The sequence below is a fragment of the Oncorhynchus keta genome, chromosome 28, assembly GCF_023373465.1.
Source record: "Oncorhynchus keta strain PuntledgeMale-10-30-2019 chromosome 28, Oket_V2, whole genome shotgun sequence".
Taxonomy (NCBI): Eukaryota; Metazoa; Chordata; class Actinopteri; order Salmoniformes; family Salmonidae; genus Oncorhynchus; species Oncorhynchus keta.
In genome coordinates this window covers 1,301,088-1,321,678 of record NC_068448.1, presented here as the reverse complement: position 1 = coordinate 1,321,678, position 20,591 = coordinate 1,301,088, and the positions used below count along the sequence as shown (strand labels likewise).

At 46.2% G+C, this 20,591-nt stretch overlaps 1 long non-coding RNA gene and 1 pseudogene across 5 annotated transcripts; one reads left to right on the top strand and one right to left on the bottom strand.

The window, feature by feature from the left end:
* Positions 1 to 20,591, bottom strand: part of LOC118378756 (ubiquitin-like modifier-activating enzyme 1) — a 66,165-nt pseudogene that overhangs the window by 19,923 nt on the left and 25,651 nt on the right.
* LOC127913058 (uncharacterized) lies at positions 343 to 1,754 on the top strand. Of its 5 annotated transcripts, none has more exons than XR_008084452.1 (5): positions 343 to 801; positions 1,022 to 1,076; positions 1,242 to 1,351; positions 1,407 to 1,571; positions 1,627 to 1,754. It is a non-coding gene; the product is annotated as an uncharacterized LOC127913058 (long non-coding RNA). The 5 variants fall into 5 exon arrangements; XR_008084454.1 differs by having other exon boundaries at positions 1,022 to 1,131; XR_008084450.1 differs by lacking the exon at positions 343 to 801 and adding an exon at positions 881 to 966.

Here is a 20,591-nt window from a genome sequence, read left to right as displayed (position 1 = left end):
AGACAATATGACTAACAGGGGCTTCCTGTAGTAGACACACCTCCGGTCCATATACATACCTACAGGACAGACAATATGACTAACAGGGGCTTCCTGTAGTAGACACACCTCCGGTCCATATACATACCTACAGGACAGACAATATGACTAACAGGGGCTTCCTGTAGTAGACACACCTCCGGTCCATATACATACCTACAGGACAGACAATATGACTAACAGGGGCTTCCTGTAGTAAACACACCTCCGGTCCATATACATACCTACAGGACAGACAATATGACTAACAGGGGCTTCCTGTAGTAGACACACCTCCGGTCCATATACATACCTACAGGACAGACAATATGACACACTAACAGTATGGCCCTGTAACATCAGTCAACTCAAAAATGAGCCATTTTTGGTACATAATCTCCGTAAACCAGAAGGAAATCTGACATGTGTCCTATTCATGATATATATATATATATATTTATTTTTCTTCTCTAAAAAAAGGTTTGTTGTACAATTAAAAAATAAACCCTGCATTTAAAACAGTCAGCGATAATTGAATAAATTCAGGGCTTGTGAACCTCAAGACAAATATAAGATTTCCACAACCATAAAACACACTGATCAAATTATTTTATTAAAAATAGTTTAACCTGATTTATTTGAAATAATCACTGATCTTGTTTTTAATTCTGTTTATACAAATGCCCTTTTTTTGTCGTCGTTATAAAATGTCCCCAGAACCTAATGCATAATGCACATTCACTAATACTGTAGCAGGCATTAGGCTGTAGAACATCAACACGGGTCTCATTTCTATGGAACGCCGTTTGGGTCAAAAAGAGATAAAACAGCAACACGGGTCTCATTTCTATGGAACGCCATTTCGGTCAAAAAGAGATAAAACATCAACACGGGTCTCATTTCTATGGAACGCCATTTGGGTCAAAAAGAGATAAAACATCAACACGGGTCTCATTTCTATGGAACGCCATTTGGGTCAAAAAGAGATAAAACAGCAACACAGGTCTCATTTCTATGGAACGCCATTTGGGTCAAAAAGAGATAAAACATCAACACGGGTCTCATTTCTATGGAACGCCATTTGGGTCAAAAAGAGATAAAACAGCAACACAGGTCTCATTTCTATGGAACGCCATTTGGGTCAAAAAGAGATAAAACAGCAACACAGGTCTCATTTCTATGGAATGCCATTTGGGTCAAAAAGAGATAAAACAGCAACACAGGTCTCATTTCTATGGAACGCCATTTGGGTCAAAAAGAGATAAAACATCAACACGGGTCTCATTTCTATGGAACGCCATTTGGGTCAAAAAGAGATAAAACATCAACACGGGTCTCATTTCTATGGAACGCCGTTTGGGTCAAAAAGAGATAAAACACCAACACAGGTCTCATTTCTATGGAACGCCATTTGGGTCAAAAAGAGATAAAACATCAACACGGGTCTCATTTCTATGGAACGCCATTTGGGTCAAAAAGAGATAAAACATCAACACGGGTCTCATTTCTATGGAACGCCATTTGGGTCAAAAAGAGATAAAACATCAACACGGGTCTCATTTCTATGGAACGCCATTTGGGTCAAAAAGAGATAAAACATCAACACAGGTCTCATTTCTATGGAACGCCGTTTGGGTCAAAAAGAGATAAAACATCAACACGGGTCTCATTTCTATGGAACGCCATTTGGGTCAAAAAGAGATAAAACATCAACACGGGTCTCATTTCTATGGAACGCCATTTGGGTCAAAAAGAGATAAAACATCAACACGGGTCTCATTTCTATGGAACGCCATTTGGGTCAAAAAGAGATAAAACATCAACACGGGTCTCATTTCTATGGAACGCCATTTGGGTCAAAAAGAGATAAAACATCAACACGGGTCTCATTTCTATGGAACGCCATTTGGGTCAAAAAGAGATAAAACATCAACACGGGTCTCATTTCTATGGAACGCCGTTTGGGTCAAAAAGAGATAAAACATCAAAATAACACCTCGAGTGTCAAATAAGCTTGTTGACCAATCAGGACTTGAATATGACGGCACGTCACAAAATACATTTAACGCGTGGCAGGTGCCATTAATACAGGTAACGAGTGGAGGACAGAGGAGCCTCTTAAAGAAGAAGTTACAGGTCATTTTTTTACGTAGTTATTACACATCGATTACAGCGTCACTCGTATTTCATATGTCACAGGGGATTCATCGATACGTCTGCTATACTGATAACAAGTTCAAACAGGTGCCATTAATACAGGTAACGAGTGGAGGACAGAGGAGCCTCTTAAAGAAGAAGTTACAGGTCATTTTTTAACGTAGTTATTACACATTGATTACAGCGTCACTCGTATTTCATATGTCACAACGATTCATCGATATGTCTGCTATGATGCTGGTAAAGTTGTCTCGCTCACCCACAGTGCTGGTCATAAAATAAAAAGCTAGCTAACTCACGGAGACAAAAACAATGTGCTTCCCCAAAAACACAGCAAAACAACATCTGTTTCAGTACCTATATAGCTAGGTGTCATCATCTAAAATAACCCTAATTTATAAGACAGTTCTTATTTGATTCATGATGGTCGGACCCATCTATGTGAAGCTAGCCACAATAAGGATTAGCCACAATAGTGGACTTTGCTGGTTAGCTTTCTAAATAAAAAGTATGTATTTGACAGTGATGCAAATGAATACAAATATAATATTCCCATAATTAAAAATTAAATAGATCATGATAAACGAGGTTGGAATGTTATAAAAAATAATTAAAAAAAAAAAGACAATCATTTGTTAATTTGACAAAAAGCTGTTGAAATCACACTGGATGTATTAGACTTTAGAACTGCATTGTGGGGCGTCCTTATTTCACTGTACAGCCTTACCTATGGATTGTGGATCAATAACAATGGGCATCAGTCTACTTACTCAGTGACACCCAGAGAACATTACCGGACCCTGAAACAACTGAATGGAGCCGTATTTATTGTCAAACGATGTGTATCGAACACTATCCCCGAGGAAAAACAATACTGCGTGGATGTTTCGGAGTCAGATACCTGACGAGGACGTTGGAAAAGCATATCTTGGACATTGAGTAGACTGAAACCCCATTTCATTGCTTCACATTCCAACCTTGTGTGACATTATCTAGTCTAAATATGACACGATTCCATCAATTGTAACCTTCTGGGTCACTTTCAAAGAGGTATTTTATTTGGACGGAAAACCACAAATTCCACTATTGATTCTTATTGTGGCTGCACAACACATAACCCGGTCCGGTCGAGCCTCACTAGCCAGATGAAGCTAGCTGGCTCCTTATAACGTTAGCTTTGGGCAACAGGGTTAAGGCTGGCTGCTTATAACGTTAGCTTTGGGCAACAGGGTTAAGTAGCTGGCTGTTTATAACGTTAGCTTTGGGCAACTTTGTTAAGTATAACGTTAGCTTTGGGCAACAGGGTTAGTAGCTGGCTGTTTATAACGTTAGCTTTGGGCAACAGGGTTAAGTAGCTGGCTGTTTATAACGTTAGCTTTGGGCAACAGGGTTAAGTAGCTGGCTGTTTATAACGTTAGCTTTGGGCAACAGGGTTAAGTAGCTGGCTGTTTATAACGTTAGCTTTGGGCAACAGGGTTAAGTAGCTGGCTGTTTATAACGTTAGCTTTGGGCAACAGGGTTAAGTAGCTGGCTAGCTATACTAACTGAAGTTCAATGTCAATAGTTGAACAACAAGTGGCAACCGAGCTAATACTCACAAGGATTCCTAAACCATTGTTAAGGGTAACGAAATGACTGCAGTTTGTACTGGTCATTGTTTTCAGGCTGGTTGTATTGGTGCTAGCTAGCAACCAAGCTAAAGCTAGCAACCAAGCTAAAGCTAGCAACCAAGCTAAAGCTAGCTAGCAAGCTAAAGCTAGCTACCAAGCTAAAGCTAGCAACCAAGCTAAAGCTAGCAACCAAGCTAAAGCTAGCAACCAAGCTAAAGCTAGCTACCAAGCTAAAGCTACCAAGCTAAAGCTAGCTACCAAGCTAAAGCTAGCAAGCTAAAGCTAGCAACCAAGCTAAAGCTAGCTACCCCAGAAGTTGCGGTCAAACAAATAATGCCTTATTACCATTGCGGTATTGTAAACACGTCGTTCGTGGCCGGTGTGTGCTCGTTTGCAGACTTTTTTTGTACAGCTTCGACAGTGCTACTGATAGTTGTAGTGGCGCTTGTCTTGCACGTGCCAATTCATCACACACAATATTCTATAATAGAATTGTGTGATTTGACGTGTCGAATTAAAAAGCGTATTTATCTTTTTTTGACACGTAAAACGGATTTACCATGTTAACCCCCAGAAATATATCACCCTATTTTACCATGTAAACCCCAGAAATATATCACCCTATTTTACCATGTTAACCCCCAGAAATATATCACCCTGTTTTACCATGTTAACCCCCAGAAATATATCACCCTGTTTTACCATGTAAACCCCCAGAAATATATCACCCTGTTTTACCATGTAAACCCCCAGAAGTATATCACCCTATTTTACCATGTAAACCCCCAGAAATATATCACCCTGTTTTACCATGTTAACCCCAGAAATATATCACCCTGTTTTACCATGTTAACCCCAGAAATATATCACCCTGTTTTACCATGTAAACCCCAGAAATATATCACCCTGTTTTACCATGTAAACCCCAGAAATATATCACCCTGTTTTACCATGTAAACCCCAGAAATATATCACCCTGTTTTACCATGTAAACCCCCAGAAATATATCACCCTGTTTTACCATGTAAACCCCAGAAATATATCACCCTGTTTTACCATGTAAACCCCAGAAATATATCACCCTGTTTTACCATGTAAACCCCAGAAATATATCACCCTGTTTACCATGTAAACCCCAGAAATATATCACCCTGTTTTACCATGTAAACAGCAACAGGAAGTCTATGTTCTACCTCCGTACGTTACACACAGCAACAGGAAGTCTAGGTTCTACCTCCGTACGTTACACACAGCAACAGGAAGTCTAGGTTCTACCTCCGTACGTTACACACAGCAACAGGAAGTCTAGGTTCTACCTCCGTACGTTACACACAGCAACAGGAAGTCTAGGTTCTACCTCCGTACGTTACACACAGCAACAGGAAGTCTAGGTTCTACCTCCGTACGTTACACATAGCAACAGGAAGTCTAGGTTCTACCTCCGTACGTTACACACAGCAACAGGAAGTCTAGGTTCTACCTCCGTACGTTACACACAGCAACAGGAAGTCTTACGTGCGTCGACGTTGTCCAGAGCGTTGGCGACTCCGTGGAGGCTCTCGAAGAAGTCGTCATCGTAGACCCGCTCGGTGTCGGGCCCGACGCGGTTCTGGTGTCCCGTGATCCGGATGGACGGGTTCATCTGCTTCACCGCCGCCGCCGCCGTCTCGCTCTTCATCTTCGTCACGTCCCACGGCCTGAATACAAACCAAAACACAACTATTTAAACTCGCAACACTTTACAAAATAAGTGACAAAAGATTAATAATTAATATAATAATAATATATGCCTTTAGCAGACGCTTTTATCCAAAGTAGTACTTACAATCATGTGTGCATACCCCATTCAGTAGGGTGGTCCCCAGGGTAATGATCGAACCCACTACCCTGGCGTTACAAAAGCGCCATGATCAGTAGCTAGAAGGACCACTAATTACATGACCCCCCTGATCAGGTAGTGCACTATGAAATGACCCCAGATCAGTAGTAGTGCACTATGAAATGACCCCAGATCAGTAGTAGTGCACTATGAAATGACCCCAGATCAGTAGTAGTGCCCTAGAAATGACCCCAGATCAGTAGTAGCACTTATGAAATGACCCCAGATCAGTAGTAGTGCACTATGAAATGACCCCAGATCAGTAGTAGGGCACTATGAAATGACCCCAGATCAGTAGTAGTGCACTACGTATGAAATGACCCCAGATCAGTAGTAGTGCACTATGAAATGACCCCAGATCAGTAGTAGTGCACTATGAAATGACCCCAGATCAGTAGTAGTGCACTATGAAATGACCCCAGATCAGTAGTAATGCACTATGAAATGACCCCAGATCAGTAGTAGGGCACTATGAAATGACCCCAGATCAGTAGTAGTGCACTATGAAATGACCCCAGATCAGTAGTAGTGCACTCAGTATGAAATGACCCCAGATCAGTAGTAGTGCACTATGAAATGACCCCAGATCAGTAGTAGTGCACTACGTGAAATGACCCCAGATCAGTAGTAGTGCACTACTATGAAATGACCCCAGATCAGTAGTAGTGCCCCAGATCAGTGAAATGACCCCAGATCAGTAGTAGGGCCCCAGATATGAAATGACCCCAGATCAGTAGTAGGGCATGAATGAAATGACCCCAGATCAGTAGTAGTGCACTATGAAATTACCCCAGATCAGTAGTAGGGCACTATGAAATGACCCCAGATCAGTAGTAGTGCACTACTGAAATTACCCCAAATCAGTAGTAGTGAACTACAAACAATGTCCATAACAGTCAAAACACTGACTAAAAGCCAAGATAAAAGAGATGGGCTTTTCACACATTATATAAATGACCTCCAGATCAGTAGTAGGGCACTAGTCTCCTCAGTCCTCCTCCTCCCTCCTCCTCCTCCTCCTCCTCCTCTCTCACCTGAAGATGAACTGTCTGTTGAGTGCACTTGGATTTCTCTATAGGTGTCCATGTCCGACATCGATGACCTCACCCTCCCCGCTGGCCAATCCAATCATGGCAAAGTTCTTGAGCAGCTCACAGCCAATAGCGCCTGCCCCAACCAGGAAGTAACGTTGTTTAGCCAGACTCCTCCTGCAGCTGGGAGCCAAACACAGCGATCTGGCCGTCATAACGACTGTTCCTCTGGGGGGTTAGATCAGGGAGGGGTTTACACGTAGTCATTAACAACATGTGTTCTGTATCTGCAGGGTCTGGATGTGTGCGTCTGTGTGTGTGTGAGTGAGTGTGTGTGCGTGTGTGTCAGTGTGTGTGTGCGTCTGTGTGTTGGGGGTTGTGTTAGTGTGATAAATCATATCGATAATTTAAAAAGATTTGTCATACCCCTACAAGACACAACAGAACTAAATATTTAACAAATTTACGTATATGATAATCACGACCCAACAAGCTAGTGTAGTGTGGTAGGTGTGCGTGACGTGTGTGTAGTAGGTGTGCGTGCGTGTCAGTAGTAGGTGTGCGCGATCAGTGTAGTGGTAGGTGTGCGCGTGTAGTAGTGCACTAGGTGTGCGCGATCAGTGTGTGGTAGGTGTGCCCCAGATCAGTGTGTGGTGTGCACAAACAATGTCCATAACAGTGTGACTAAAAGCGTGAGATGGGCTAGGTGTGTCTCCTCCTCCTCCTCCTCCCTCCTCCTCCCTCCTCCTCCTCCTCTCTCACCTGTGTGGGTTGTAGGTGTGTCCGCGCGTGTGGGGTAGGTAGTGCGCCAGCCCCAACCAGGAAGTAGGTGTGCGCCAAACACAGCGATCTGCGTGTGGGGTAGGTGTGGCCTGTGTCTAAAAGATGTGTGTGGGGGGTAGGGGAGGGGGTTTACACGCGTGCTGTATCCTGGGGTCTGGATGTGCTCTGTGTGTGTGACAGAGTGAGTGTGCGTGCGTGTGGTAGTGTGTGCGTGAACTGTTGGGGGTGTACACGTAGGACAATCATATCGCACAGTTATAAAACTGATTTGTATACCCCTCCAGATGAAATCTCGACACAACAGAACTAAATATTTAACCCCTTACGTAGACCATGGGAGACCTTCTCCCCAACCAGCTGTGCGTGTGGGGTAGGTGTGCTTCCGTCTTCAAGAGGCGAGAGTTACGTGTCTGAAAAAACCTACACTGATCCCTCCGGGTCAACAACTACAGCGTGGGGTAGGTGTGCGCGTGTGGTGTGCGTGGGGCCAGCTGTGCGCTGGGGTAGGTGTGCCTTCGTGGGGTAGGTGTGCGCGTGGGGGTAGGTGTGCGCGTGGGGTTCTGTGTGCACGTGGGGTAGGTGTGTGTGTGTGGGGTAGGTCAAAATGTAGGGGGGGTAGGTAGGTGTGTGGGGTAGGTATGTGTGTGTGGGGTAGGTGTGTGTGTGTGGGGGGGTGTGGTGTCTGGGGTAGGTGTGCGGTGTGGTGGGTGTACGCACAGGGGCACAGTCCTCCTCAGTGGTGTCCTCCCTCTTCCTCAGACAGACACTCCAGAGTGTACAGCCACTGCATTATGGGCATGAACTTCCCTGTACACGCCTAGGGTTAGGTACTCAGCTATGCAGACTCTCACAGATGAAATGTCTATACTCTCCAGATGAAATCTCCCCTGTGACGAGGTGTCCCAACAACCTGCCCGCTTGACCCTATCCCCTCCTCTCTCTCCAGACCATTTCCGGTGTCACCCGCGCAACTCATCCCTGACCGCTGGCTTCCCCTTCCGTCCAAGAGACTGCACCCCTTCTGAAAAAACCACACTCGCCCTCCGATGTCAACAACTCCATCCCTAAAACTCTTGGCGTGCCGTCCTTGGCCAGCTGTGCTATCTCTCTCTGAATGACCTTCTTGATCCAAATCAGTCAGGGTTCAAGACTAGTCATTCAACTGAGACTGTCTTCTCTGTATCACAGGAGGCGCTCCGCTAAAGCTAACTCTCTCTTCTCTGCTCTCATCCTTTGACCTATCGTGGGGATACTGTGAACCATCAGATCCTCCGTCCACCCTCTCCGAGGTGTGCATCTCCGTGCGCGGCCCACGCTTGGTTGCGTCCTACCTGATAGGTCGCTCCTACCAGGTGTGCGTCTCGTGTGGGGCTCTCACCACTGGTGTCCCCCAGGGCTCTGTTCTAGGCCCTGTCCTATTCTCGCTATACACCAAGTCACTTGGCTCTGTCATAACCTCACATGGTCTCTCCTATCATTGCTATGCAGACGTTAATCTTCTCCTTTCCCCCTTCTGGGTGGCGTGTGCGTGCGCATGTCTGGCAGACATATCAGTGTGGTGACGTGATCACCACCTCAAGGGAACCTCGGCAAACGGTGTGCTCTTCCTGTGGGGTAGGTGTGCCCGTTCTGATCTCGCCATCACGGTTGACAACTCCATTGTGTCCTGCGTGCGTGTCCCTCCAGTGGTGAAGCCCGTTCCTGTGCGTGCGCGTGCACCCAGGTTCTCCTACTGTGCGTGCGCGTGGGGTAGGATGCCACAAGCCAGCCACTGCATTCGCCATCGTGCATTGTGTCCTCCAGAGTACGTGTGCTACATGCATTATGCATGAACGTTCCGCGTTCATGCCTAGGGCACTTGTAGACCCTGCGTGCAACTCGCAGGGGTCCTCCCCACTCATCTCCCTGTGCCAGTGGGGCTCCTGCATGTATTAAACCCTACAACTTCCCTGTACACGTGCGCGTGGGGTTCAACCTTCCCAAGCGTCACGTAGGTGTCCGCTTTCTCCACTGGCTTCCAGGTTGAAGCTGCATCCGCGACCATGGTGCTTGCCTACAGAGCTGTGCGCGGGGGTAGGTGTGCAGTACGTCCAGGCTCTGATCAGGCCCTACACCCAAACAAGGGCACTGGTTCATCCACCTCTGGTCTGTAGGTCCCTGCCACTGAGGAAGTAGGTTCCCGCTCAGCCCAGTCAAAACTGTAGGTGTCTGGCCCCCAATGGTGGAACAAACTCCCTCACGACGCCAGGACAGCGTCAATCACCCTTCCGGAGACACCTGAAACCCCACCTGCTTTAAGGAATACCTAGGATAGGATACAGTAATCCTTCTCACCCCCCTTAAAAGATTTAGATGCACTATTGTAAAGTGGCTGTTCCACTGGATGTCATAAGGTGAATGCGCAATTTGTAGGTGTGCGCGTGGGGAGGTGTGCGACGTAAATGGTAATGTAAATGTAGGTGTGCATGAACTTCCCTGTGGGGACACACACACACACACACAAACACACTTATAATACTGTGTGACGCCTAGGACAGACACACACACACACACACACACAGTTATAATGTGTACAGCTACTGTTATGTGCATGAACTGTACTCGCCTAGGGGACACACACAGTTATAATACCTCCATTAGTGAGCATGAACTCCTCCCTCTTCCTCAGGACAGACACACACAGACACATCATAATACTGTACAGCCACTGCATTATGGGCATGAACTTCCCTGTACACGCCTAGGACACACACACACACACTTATAATACTGTACAGCTACTGCATTATGTGCATGAACTTCCCTGTACACGCCTAGGACAGACACACACACACTTATAATACTGTACAGCTACTGCATTATGTGCATGAACTTCCCTGTACACGCCTAGGACAGACACACACACACAGTTATAATACTGTACAGCCACTGCATTATGGGCATGAACTTCCCTGTACACGCCAGGAACTACAATGGACACACACACTGACACGGACAGTTCTAATACTGTTACAGCCACTGCATTATGGAATATGAACTTCCCCTGTACACGCCTAGAGACACAGACACACACACACACACTTTCTAATACTGTACAGCCACTGCATTATGGGCACACAGACATGAACATTCCTGTAGGGAGTTGTAGTTCTCATTAAGCAAATATTCAGCGCACAAACATGGTAATTAACTACAATGGACTTTTTCCAGCTCTGAGACGGATATCAGAATCTGTCCAAAATAAGATCAATGGGTTTCTTTGGGATTATTTTGATCTCAGACCACATGAGCTCTGGAACGTCCTGGCTTTGGGACAACGACTTCCATTGTTAGAGACATGAGCACCTGCTCGGTCATTATATACAGATAATATCTGGACAGACACGTTTCCACCTGCTACGGTCGGTTAGATACACAGACCACATGAGGAATATCTCTGGACATACACGTTTCCACCTGCTACGTTTACACCCACATGAGGAATATCTCTGGACAGGTTTCCACCTGGTTTAGATACACAGACCACATGAGGAATATCTCTGGACAGACACGTTTCCACCTGCTACGGTCGGTTAGATACACAGACCACATGAGGAATATCTGGACAGACACGTTTCCACCTGCTACGGTTTAGATACACAGACCACATGAGGAATATCTCTGGACAGACACGTTTCCACCTGTAAATACACAGACCACATGAGTATCTCTGGACAGACACGTTTACACCTGACAGATCTGAGGAATATCTCTGGACAGACACGTTTCCACCTGCTACGGTCGGTTAGATACACAGACCACATGAGGAATATCTCTGGACATATACACGTTTACACCTGCTACCGGCTAGTTAGATAGGACCACATGACTAGACAGACACGTTTCACCTGCTACGGTCGGTTAGATACACAGACCACATGAGAATATCTCTGGACAGACACGTTTCCACCTGCTACGGTTTAGATACACAGACCACATGAGGAATATCTCTGGACAGACACGTTTCCACCTGCTACGGTCGGCTAGATACACAGACCACATGAGGAATATCTCTGGACAGACACGTTTCCACCTGCTACGGTCGGTTAGATACACAGACCACATGAGGAATATCTCTGGACAGACACGTTTCCACCTGCTACGGTCGGTTAGAACACAGACCACATGAGAATATCTCTGGACAGACACGTTTACACCTGCTACGGTCGGTTAGATACACAGACCACATGAGGAATATCTCTGGACAGACACGTTTACACCTGCTACGGTTTAGATACACAGACCACATGAGGAATATCTCTGGACAGACATTTCCACCTGCTACGGTCAGGTTAGATACACAGACCACATGAGGAATATCTCTGACTCCACCTGAGATACACAGACCACATGAGGAATATCTCTGGACAGACACGTTTCCACCTGCTACGGTCGGTTAGATACACAGACCACATGAGAACAGAGATAATGTGAATATCTCTGGACAGAGACCTGCTACGGTAGATACACAGACCACATGAGGAATATCTCTGGACAGTTTAGATACACAGACCACATGAGGAATATCTCTGGACATATACACGTTTACACCTGCTACATTAGATACACAGACCACATGAGGAATATCTCTGGACATACACGTTTACACCTGCTACGGTCGGTTAGATACACAGACCACATGAGGAATATCTCTGGACAGACACGTTTCCACCTGCTACGGTCGGTTAGATACAGAGACCACATGAGGAATGGAGATTCCACCTGCTACGGTCGGTTAGGTAGACCACATGAGGAATATCTCTGGACAGACACGTTACACCTGCTAGTTTAGATACACAGACCACATGAGGAATATCTCTGGACAGACACGTTTCCACCTGCTACGTCAGGTTAGATACACAGACCACATGAGAGGACAGACACGTTTACCTGCTACGGTCGGAGAACAGAGAATATCTCTGGACATATACACGTGAGATGGTTAGATACACAGACCACATAGGAATATCTCTGGACATACACGTTTCCACCTGCTAGTTTAGATACACAGACCAGCTCTGGACAGACACGTTTCCACCTGCTACGGTCAGGTTAGATACACAGACCACATGAGGAATATCTAGACACGACCTGCTACGGATACACAGAACAGAGATATCTCTGGACATGTGACAGACCTTTACACCTGCTATGGTTAGATACACAGACCACATGAGGAATATCTCAAAGATCTACTTTGAAGTTGTAGTAAAATGGTTTAGTCAGACAGGTCTGCAGCATCCTTAGTCCGGCTAGTTAGATAGGATGACTGGAGACAGTACGGGGAGAACAGAGATAACGTGAGATGGTAGAGATAATACATAGTTTAGCCAGACAGCTCTGCAGCATCCTTAGTCAGGCTAGTTAGATAGGATGACTGGAGACAGTACGGGGAGAACAGAGATAACGTGAGATGGTAGAGATAATACATAGTTTAGCCAGACAGCTCTGCAGCATCCTTAGTCAGGCTAGTTAGATAGGATGACTGGAGACAGTACGGGGAGAACAGAGATAACGTGAGATGGTAGAGATAATACATAGTTTAGCCAGACAGCTCTGCAGCATCCTTAGTCAGGCTAGTTAGATAGGATGACTAGAGACAGTACGGGGAGAACAGAGATAATGTGAGATGGTAGAGATAATACATAGTTTAGTCAGACAGCTCTGCAACATCCTTAGTCAGGCTAGTTAGATAGGATGACCAGAGACAGTACGGGGAGAACAGAGATAACGTGAGATGGTAGAGATAATACATAGTTTAGCCAGACAGCTCTGCAGCATCCTTAGTCAGGCTAGTTAGATAGGATGACTCCAGACAGTACGGCTGCCCAGTGACACGAGCCTACCAGACGAGCTGAACTAATTTTATGCTAGTTTTGAGGCAAATAACACAAAAGGAACACCTATGTGAGAATGCTGTTCATTGACTACAGCTCAGAGGTCAACACCATAGTGCCCTCAAAGCTCATCACTAAACACCTCCCTCTGCAACTGGATCCTGGACTTCCTGACGGGCCGCCCCCAGGTGGTAATGGTAGGCAACAACACATCTGGCATGCTGATCCTCAACACAGGGGCCCCTCAGGGGTGCGTGCTCAGTCCCTTCCTGTACTCCCTGTTCACTCATGACTGCACGGCCAGGCATAACTCCAACACCATCATTAAGTTTGCTGATGACACTTCAGTGGTAGGCCTGATCACCGACAACGATGAGACAGCCTGTAGGGAGGAGGTCAGAGACCTGGCAGTGTGGTGCCAGGACAACCACCTCTCCCTCAATGTGATCAAGACAAAAGGAGATGATTGTGCACTGCAGGAAAAGGATGACCGAGAACGCCCCCATTCTCATCGACAGGGCTGCAGTGGAAGCAGGTTGAGAGCTTCAAGTACCTTGGTGTCCACGTCAACAAACTAACATGGTCCAAGCAAACCAAGACAGTCGTGAAGAGGGCAAGACAACACCTATTCCCCTTCAGGAGACTGAAAAGATTTGTCATGGGTCCTCAGATCCTCAAAAGGTTCTTTAGATGCACCATCGAGAGCATGGTTGCATCACAGAGGGTAGTGCGAACAGCCCAGCACATCACTGGGGCCAAGCTTCCTGCCATCCAGGACCTCTATACCAGGTGGTGCCCTAAAAATGATCAAAGACTCCGGCCAACAGTCAGACTGTTCTCTCCGGTACCGCACGGCAAGCGGTACCGGGGCACCAAGTCTAGGTCCAGGAGGCTTCTAAACAGCTTCTACTCCCAAGTCATAAGACTCCTGAACAGCTGATCAAATGGCTTACAGACTATTTGAACCCCCCCTACGCTGCTGCTACTCTCTGTTATTATCTATGCATAGTCACTTTAATAACTCTATCTACATGTACATATTACCTCGATTAACCGGTGCTCCTTTACATCGACTCTGTACCGGTACAACCTGTATGTAGCCTCGCTATTGTTATGTTACTGCTACTCTGTTATTATCTATGTCGCTTTAATAACTCTACCTACATGTACATATAACTTGTTCTCAACTGGCCTACCTGGTTACATAAAGGTGAAATAAAACCAAAACATGATTCTCTCCCCCACAGGGTGTCAGACAACATAAAGAACAGTAGGAACACAGAAAGCAGAAACAGTTCTTTTTTTTGTTGAATTTTTCCCCCTTTTTCTCCCAAATTTCGTGGTATCCAATTGTTTTAGTAGCTACTATCTTGTCTCATCGCTACAACTCCCGTACGGGCTCGGGAGAGACGAAGGTTGAAAGTCATGCGTCTTCCGATACACAACCCAACCAAGTCGCACTGCTTCTTAACACAGCGCACATCCAACCCGGAAGCCAGCCGCACCAATGCGCCGGAGGAAACACCGTGCACCTGGCAACCTTGGTTAGCGCTCACTGCGCCCGGCCCGCCACAGGAGTCGCTGGTGCGCGATGAGACAAGGACACCCCTACCGACCAAGCCCTCCCTAACCCGGACGACGCTAGGCCAATTGTGCGTCGCCCCACGGACCTCCCGGTCGCGGCCGGTTACGACAGAGCCTGGGACGCGAACCCAGGGACTCTGATGGCACAGCTGGCGCTGCAGTACAGCGCCCTTAACCACTGCGCCACCCGGGAGGCCGACAGAAAAAGTTCTGACCGGAAGTGAGCAGCTCCTTACCTTCAGAACTTCCTGTGCGGCCAGTCCACCAATGAAAGCGTTGAGTGGTGCCAGGTCGCCGGCGGAGACGAAGGCCAGTTTCTTAATGAGCTTGTCATCCAGCTCCTCCACTTTGGCTGACCCCGTCTGGCCGGAGTTAACCTCTTTAGCCAGGGACATCAACTCCTCTCCATCAGCCTGGAACACAAAAAAAAAAGCACTCAAACTTTTTTGAATGGCAACTAAAATGCTAGGCAGGAGATAGCGGGTGCTACTAAATAACTAGAATAAAGAAGCTAAAACAGGAAGTAGAAAATAAGCTGAACATATTTACTCAGTCAAAAGATCCTGCATGAGTGCAATGGAAATGAATGTGATACTCAGTGTGTGTCAGGTAGGGTTGAGCGCTAACCAGATTTACATATTCCATTGGACTCATGCAGGATCCATTCCTTCTATCATCCTTGGATTTACAGTATTACCGGCTTCGTACACAAGGGGGTGCCAGAAAACACAAAAAGCCCATTGGGAGTCCATTACCGGAAAGATAACATTTGCACAAGTAATAGCAAATGTACATGGAGGCTGCTAGCTAAATACGCTAACGAGCACAAACGGAAAAAATATTACAATTGGCAAGACAGGCAGTCCAACTCAGTCATGCATAAATAGGTAGGAGCTACCAGAAAATCTAACAGCCATCACAGTGAGGGTCTGCTGTCAACACACAGACTCAAATCTAACAGCCATCACAGTGAGGGTATGCTGCCAACACACAGACTCAAATCTAACAGCCATCACAGTGAGGGTCTGCTGCCAACACACAGACTCAAATCTAACAGCCATCACAGTGAGGGTATGCTGCCAACACACAGACTCAAATCTAACAGCCATCACAGTGAGGGTCTGCTGCCAACACACAGACTCAAATCTAACAGCCATCACAGTGAGGGTCTGCTGTCAACACACAGACTCAAATCTAACAGCCATCACAGTGAGGGTCTGCTGCCAACACACAGACTCAAATCTAACAGCCATCACAGTGAGGGTCTGCTGTCAACACACAGACTCAAATCTAACAGCCATCACAGTGAGGGTCTGCTGTCAACACACAGACTCAAATCTAACAGCCATCACAGTGAGGGTCTGCTGCCAACACACAGACTCAAATCTAACAGCCATCACAGTGAGGGTCTGCTGTCAACACACAGACTCAAATCTAACTGCCATCACAGTGAGGGTCTGCTGTCAACACACAGACTCAAATCTAACAGCCATCACAGTGAGGGTCTGCTGCCAACACACAGACTCAAATCTAACAACAATCACAGTGAGGGTCTGCTGCCAACACACAGACTCAAATCTAACAGCAATCACATCTACTGCATCTTGTCTATGCCGTTCTGTACCATCACTCATTCATATATCTTTATGTACATATTCTTCATTCCTTTACACTTGTGTGTATGAAGTAGTTGTGAAATTAATAGGTTAGTTTACTTGTTAGATATTACTGCACGGTCGGAACTAGAAGCACAAGCATTTCGCTACACTCGCATTAACATCTGCTAACCATGTGTATGTGACCATTAACATCTGCTAACCATGTGTATGAAGACCAATAACATCTGCTAACCATGTGACCATTAACATCTGCCAACCATGTGACCATTAACATCTGCCAACCATGTGACCATTAACATCTGCCAACCATGTGACCATTAACATCTGCCAACCATGTGACCATTAACATCTGCCAACCATGTGACCATTAACATCTGCTAACCATGTGACCATTAACATCTGCTAACCATGTGACCATTAACATCTGCTAACCATGTGACCATTAACATCTGTTAACCATGTGACCATTAACATCTGCTAACCATGTGACCATTAACATCTGCTAACCATGTGACCATTAACATCTGCTAACCATGTGACCATTAACATCTGCTAACCATGTGACCATTAACATCTGCTAACCATGTGACCATTAACATCTGCTAACCATGTGACCATTAACATCTGCTAACCATGTGACCATTAATATCTGCTGACCATGTGTATGAGGACCAATAACATCTGTTAACCATGTGTATGAGGACCAATAACATCTGCTAACCATGTGTATGAGGACCAATAACATCTGCTAACCATGTGTATGTGGACCAATAACATCTGCTAACCATGTGTATGTGACCAATAACATCTGCTAACCATGTGTATGTGACCATTAACATCTGCTAACCATGTGTATGTGACCATTAACATCTGCTAACCATGTGTATGTGACCATTAACATCTGCTAACCATGTGTATGTGACCATTAACATCTGCTAACCATGTGTATGTGACCATTAACATCTGCTAACCATGTGTATGTGACCAATAACATCTGCTAACCATGTGACCATTAACATCTGCTAACCATGTGACCATTAACATCTGCTAACCATGTGACCATTAACATCTGCTAACCATGTGACCATTAATATCTGCTGACCATGTGTATGAGGACCAATAACATCTGTTAACCATGTGTATGAGGACCAATAACATCTGCTAACCATGTGTATGAGGACCAATAACCTCTGCTAACCATGTGTATGTGGACCAATAACATCTGCTAACCATGTGTATGTGGACCAATAACATCTGCTAACCATGTGTATGTGACCAATAACATATGCTAACCATGTGTATGTGACCATTAACATCTGCTAACCATGTGTATGTGACCATTAACATCTGCTAACCATGTGTATGTGACCATTAACATCTGCTAACCATGTGTATGTGACCATTAACATCTGCTAACCATGTGTATGTGACCATTAACATCTGCTAACCATGTGTATGTGACCAATAACATCTGCTAACCATGTGACCAATAACATCTGCTAACCATGTGTATGTGACCATTAACATCTGCTAACCATGTGACCATTAATATCTGCTAACCATGTGTATGTGACCATTAACATCTGTTAACCATGTGACCATTAACATTTGCTAACCATGTGTATGTGACCATTAACATCTGCTAACCATGTGTATGTGACCATTAACATCTGTTAACCATGTGTATGAGGACCAATACCATCTGCTAACCATGTGACCATTAACATCTGCTAACCATGTGACCATTAACATCTGCTAACCATGTGTATGTGACCATTAACATCTGCTAACCATGTGTATGAGGACCAATACCATCTGCTAACCATGTGTATGAGGACCAATACCATCTGCTAACCATGTGTATGAGGACCAATACCATCTGCTAACCATGTGTATGAGGACCATTAACATCTGCTAACCATGTGTATGTGACCATTAACATCTGCTAACCATGTGACCATTAATATCTGCTAACCATGTGACCATTAATATCTGCTAACCATGTGTATGTGACCATTAACATCTGTTAACCATGTGTATGAGGACCAATACCATCTGCTAACCATGTGACCATTAACATCTGCTAACCATGTGACCATTAACATCTGCTAACCATGTGACCATTAACATCTGCTAACCATGTGTATGAGGACCAATACCATCTGCTAACCATGTGTATGAGGACCAATAACATCTGCTGACCATGTGTATGAGGACCAATACCATCCGCTAACCATGTGACCATTAACATCTGCTAACCATGTGACCATTAACATCTGCTAACCATGTGTATGAGGACCAATACCATCTGCTAACCATGTGTATGTGACCATTAACATCTGCTAACCATGTGTATGTGACCAATACCATCTGCTAACCATGTGTATGAGGACCAATACCATCTGCTAACCATGTGTATGAGGACCAATACCATCTGCTAACCATGTGTATGAGGACCAATACCATCTGCTAACCATGTGTATGAGGACCAATACCATCTGCTAACCATGTGTATGAGGACCAATACCATCTGCTAACCATGTGTATGAGGACCAATAACATCTGCTGACCATGTGTATGAGGACCAATACCATCTGCTAACCATGTGACCATTAACATCTGCTAACCATGTGTATGAGGACCAATACCATCTGCTAACCATGTGTATGAGGACCAATAACATCTGCTGACCATGTGTATGTGACCAATAACATCTGCTGACCATGTGTATGTGACAAATAAAATATGAAATGAACAGTTCTGTCTCTGGAGCAGCATGTGTACACGCTGTGTGTGCAAAGAAATCAAGATATTGGCATCTGTACAGGGAACTCATCCAAAGGGCTTTGACTTCCCAAACGCGGCAGACAGCCAACCTCCCCAAACGCGGCAGACAGCCAACCTCCCCAAACGCGGCAGACAGCCAACCTCCCCAAACGCGGCAGACAGCCAACCTCCCCAAACGCGGCAGACAGCCAACCTCCCCAAACGCGGCAGACAGCCAACCTCCCCAAACGCGGCAGACAGCCAACCTCCCCAAACGCGGCAGACAGCCAACCTCCCCAAACGCGGCAGACAGCCAACCTCCCCAAACGCGGCAGACAGCCAACCTCCTCAAACGCGGCAGACAGCCAACCTCCTCAAACGCGGCAAGACACCCAACCTTCTCAAACGCGGCAAGACAGCCAACCTTCTCAAACGCGGCAAGACAGCCAACCTTCTCAAACGCGGCAAGACAGCCAACCTTCTCAAACGCGGCAGACAGCCAACCTTCTCAAACGCGGCAGACAGCCAACCTTCTCAAACGCGGCAGACAGCCAACCTTCTCAAACGCGGCAGACAGCCAACCTTCTCAAACGCGGCAGACAGCCAACCTTCTCAAACGCGGCAGACAGCCAACCTTCTCAAACGCGGCAGACAGCCAACCTTCTCAAACGCGGCAGACAGCCAACCTTCTCAAACGCGGCAGACAGCCAACCTTCTCAAACGCGGCAGACAGCCAACCTTCTCAAACGCGGCAGACAGCCAACCTTCTCAAACGCGGCAGACAGCCAACCTTCTCAAACGCGGCAGACAGCCAACCTTCTCAAACGCGGCAGACAGCCAACCTTCTCAAACGCGGCAGACAGCCAACCTTCTCAAACGCGGCAGACAGCCAACCTTCTCAAACGCGGCAGACAGCCAACCTTCTCAAACGCGGCAGACAGCCAACCTTCTCAAACGCGGCAGACAGCCAACCTTCTCAAACGCGGCAGACAGCCAACCTTCTCAAACGCGGCAGACAGCCAACCTTCTCAAACGCGGCAGACAGCCAACCTTCTCAAAACGCGGCAGACAGCCAACCTTCTCAAACGCGGCAGACAGCCAACCTTCTCAAACGCGGCAGACAGCCAACCTTCTCAAACGCGGCAGACAGCCAACCTTCTCAAACGCGGCAGACAGCCAACCTTCTCAAACGCGGCAGACAGCCAACCTTCTCAAACGCGGCAGACAGCCAACCTTCTCAAACGCGGCAGACAGCCAACCTTCTCAAA